Source organism: Frankliniella occidentalis, unplaced genomic scaffold, assembly GCF_000697945.3.
Source record: "Frankliniella occidentalis isolate FOCC.00 unplaced genomic scaffold, Focc_3.1 Scaffold511, whole genome shotgun sequence".
NCBI classification, from domain to species: Eukaryota; Metazoa; Arthropoda; class Insecta; order Thysanoptera; family Thripidae; genus Frankliniella; species Frankliniella occidentalis.
Window position 1 is genome coordinate 1 of NW_026267628.1, and position 4,248 is coordinate 4,248.

The 4,248-nt window shown below is 38.9% G+C and overlaps 1 long non-coding RNA gene across 2 annotated transcripts; it reads left to right on the forward strand.

The window, feature by feature from the left end:
* Window positions 1-292: 292 nt before the first annotated feature.
* On the forward strand, window positions 293-3,842 carry LOC113211401 (uncharacterized). 2 transcript variants are annotated; one of them, XR_003303675.2, is made up of 4 exons: window positions 293-1,069; window positions 1,284-1,387; window positions 1,476-1,547; window positions 1,634-3,842. It is a non-coding gene; the product is annotated as an uncharacterized LOC113211401 (long non-coding RNA). The 2 variants fall into 2 exon arrangements; XR_008012136.1 differs by having other exon boundaries at window positions 293-1,387.
* Window positions 3,843-4,248: the final 406 nt, after the last annotated feature.

Genomic DNA, 4,248 nt, shown 5'->3' on the forward strand with positions numbered 1-4,248 from the left:
CCCCGACGGCTGGGCGTGTTACACACTCGCGTTGTGTTTCTCTCCAGTGTGTGGTAGTCAGTACACTTGCGGTCAACTGTTTCTCACGTGCAAAAGTGATGTAAACACGCGACTCTCTGTTTATTTTGTTCTCGCTATCGAATGCTTCCCGAAAGGGTCAAGTGATAAGCACTCCACTAGTTTCTCACAAAGTGTACACCTCAGTACCAAACACCATGTGTTACGCACCTACACTCGCGGCTGGCTTCTCTTCAGTGTGTTGTCCGTTGTTGTTTTTTGTTGTTGTTTTTTTGTTGGGGGGGGGGGAGATGCCATTGAACAAGGCGATTGTTGGTGACCGCTGCGAGCATATTTCAACTAAAGCCCAGTTAGATGGTCTTTTAGACTTCCCTGCCTGCGCCCAGCCCCGTATCAGTGGACTACGCCGAGAGCACGATGTAGCGTAACTACGAGGACCATGGACTTCCCTACGCCGTGAGAGCTTACCGCCGTAGAGTTAGGCAGCCAATGCTGCACCAACACCAAAGTGATCGTGTTTCAAGGTTGGTATATAGGCAATACTGGAGTGTAGAAGAGTTGAGGAGGATAACTGTCATGGCGGCGTGTTGATTTTCCCTCCTACCCGAATTTGAAGAAACTTCTTTGAACGACTTCGTGGTTGGATTATGTGTCGTAAATAACGTGAAGTTTGAATTTAATATATTCTGATTGTTCATACACTTATTGTAATCGGAGAGCCTCTGCCGTTTGAATTGAATTGCACGGCAGTTAGGTTCGTGTCGCTCAAGGGCTTAGGGTGCGGGGCATATCTTTCTCTAATTCTTGCATTTATTTTTGCAATGTTCCGATGTGTTGGCCGGCTCAAATTAACGATCAACTTTAATCCGAACTACTGCTCCTCTGAAAGCTCGCCTGTGTCGAGTTACACTCCGCGATTTGTGTCTGATTTCTTTTCATGTCAACAGGTGAGCAGAGAGTACGTGCTTTTGTCGTGGTGGATGTTTGGTGTGGCGATTTCGTGACGAGCTCTGTTAGACGTCGTTCCAGGGGTCTCTAGTAAAAATCCGAGGTGAGTCCTTAACTTATCGAATTCGAACGCGGTTTCCTATCATGTTCTCACACAGAGTGAGGTTATGCTATTGCCTAGGGCCCTCTGCTGCTTCTCACAGCCTAACATTGTCTATTACTCCTTTAGAACACTCAATGAATCTCGAACGTTTCCTCCGTAGTAAATTTTCAAAGAATTTTGATGATTTTAATCATTTGGTTTTTCACGTCAACAGGTCCTGAGCTGAGGATTGATTCTTCGGGGGGAAACGGGGGATGGTGATTTCGCAGTGAACGTACATGATCTTTGAGACACCAGTCTGTGTTATAATCTCATGAGGTGAGTACCAAAGTTAAATTACTTGGACTCAGCAGAATCTGCTTTCAAAACATTTGTTGAACTTACGACGACTAATTTCTTGTTGTAGGTTCCGTGGAGATCGAGTCAGATTATTGATGGAACAGCCTCGACCACCAGTATTGCTTGTTACCCATGGCAGGTAAGTGCCCTGTTTTAATAAAATTGTGAGCTATTAGGCTCTGTTTGTTTCGTCAACTTTGTAACTGTTCTCTTTTGTTCATACAGAATGATCGTGCCCAGGTTACTGGGATGGTTGTGAAAATACGATCCATCTTTATCTGCACACTGCATCATGCGAAACTTATTCATCTGCATTCAAGCTGCAGCTCTTACCTTTCTGAGCCTGTTTTAGTGTTTAGATTTACTTTCCACAAAATATGTTTTCTTTAAAAACCTTTACAACTATGGTTATGAGCTTGACTCCTTTATAATAGCTGCTTTATGAATTTGGTAAACTATAATATGCATGGATCTTTAGGCTGTCATTTCTGTTTAGATTGTTTTTGCTCCGCTTTGCATTATCATTTTAAATTGTGCTTGTTGTGCTTTTGCCTTTTGCTTTGCCCGTTGAATGCCTTATGTTATTTTGCTCCATTTACCTTTTCGCTTGGCCTCGCTCAAAACTTTTAATGCATCGTTATGATAGCTGTGTTTGATTTGCACGTGTGCTTTTGCATCTGTGAATGTGGCATTGCTCTTTATTTAGTTGATTTAATTTGATTATGGAAAGTAGGTATTTGAATGAGCTGGCTCATCACCTTTGGTTGTGAAGTAATATTTAAATGACTTTTTACCTATACTACACTTGTTTGTTCAAAATCTCCCAATCATTAAGTATTGATTATAATGTACTGTAAAAATGTCTTTTTAGGCAATGTTTTTGTTACTCTATGCTAGTATTCTCTTAGATGTTTCTATTATCAAAGCAGACCTCTTTAGTGTTGTAAGTCCCCTCCTTTTTAAAAGTAGGAAATTATTTGTAACATACGTGCTATTGATTTTTTCTGGTATGTTCCAGTATCTATCCAATGATGGTTGGGTTATAACAGTTCTATTGAAATTTGTCTTCCACGAAAGATTTTATAAATTAGCCTTCTCCATTTGTGTTGAAGCTGCTTCTCTAGCATTGTGGAGTTTGTTTCATCATTATGTCTGTGATGATGATGGGGCCAAACAGATTTCTGTTCATGGGTGCTCTCAAATGTGCTCAGATGTATATATTTTTCACATTCCCTTCACAATTTGCATGTGCCTATATTTTTGAAGCTTCTGTAGTTGTGAGATGCACTTTATAGATTTTGCTGGGTCAGTTTTAGTGTTTCTTTGCCTTTCAACTCCTGTAATGCATTAGTAGTAGTACTTTCTTTAGATGCAAGTTACATGCTGCTGCTTCTTCGCCATATTGTTGCATGTAACCATAGCTTCTGATCTTGATGTCTCTTTGCTGCTGATGTTTTTGTTCTGAATGCCTTAGGATTATTTTATTGTATAGCTCAAGTACAGAATTAATTTGTTTTATCTAGGTGTTTGTTGCTTACCTGACAATTGTGTAGGGAAATAACTAAGCTTTCTTAAATATGATTCTTGTTTCAAATGTTATTATTATGTGCTGGCCTAATTCTATCCATTAGTATTTAAGTAAGTATTATTATCTATCAAGTTCTAAATTATGTCTTGTTAAAATGGTTTTGTAATTTGTGTATGTGATCGATGTCTTAGTTTTGCACATGACCACATTATGTTTCAAAGAGTTGTGTCCCCCTGTTGGCCTTTCTTTCTTCGTATGTTGATTTCTCGTTACTTCGCCTTCTTCCTGCTTCTTCCTGCTGTGAAAGTTTCGTGCTTTGTTCTATGACCTCTTGATGCAAGAGTGTTTTTTGTTTTTTATTTTACCAATGCTTTTGTTTGCTGTGGATTATTAATTGCTTTGTGCATCTATTTTTCCATGCTTTTGTATTATCTCGCAAATGCGACTTTTGCCTTTTCTTTCTTGATCTCTAATCTGTTGCTATCTTGCATAGCAAAAGAAGTGTATCCTTTGCACAAAATTCCTGCTGTATGTCTGTGTATGCCATCTTCTTACTCCCCTTCACTGCATGCAAAGTGACTTTTCCTTGAAGCAGTCCCATTGTCTTACGTTCCGTTTCAAAAAAAAGTGTTTACTTGTCAGTGCCAATTGCACGCATTGTTTGAGAAACTATTAAATAAAACTTCCAACCTTTACAGTTTAAAACGATTTGTATTTCCATCGACACCAACATATATAAGATGGGGATGCAAAAACACATACAACTTCTGTAAATTACAAAATTTTTACAGGAACATTGTCTTCATAATGATATAAAGTATGAGAAGGAGTAATGCGACATTACTAATCATACGTGTGTCTTGATTTGTAAAACAAATATAAAAACAAAACTTTGTAAAAGAAAAATTAAGAGTAGAAGAGCATCTCGCTCAGTCTTTACCTTAAACACAACAGCACTTCATACTACATAGGTATGAAATAAGTGATGTAACAGATATGCAAAAACACATACAACTTTGTAAATTACAAAATTTTACAGGAACATTGTCTTCATAATGATATTGTAGTATTGGGGTACGGGAGCCAAATCAGTGTGAACAACAGATCACATGAGTGGAGAATGGCCACGAGCTCCTGGCTCGCACCTCTATTTATTCAGTGTTCGGCATAACAAAGGGAAGAACAAAGGCGATCGTAAAACAATTAAATGGTTCTAATTAGGGTTGTAGACTGTAGATGTCGCTACCATAGTGATCACTAAGGCCGTGACTGGATGTGTTCTGCTCTAACCAGGTTAGGTTATGTTGCCCTT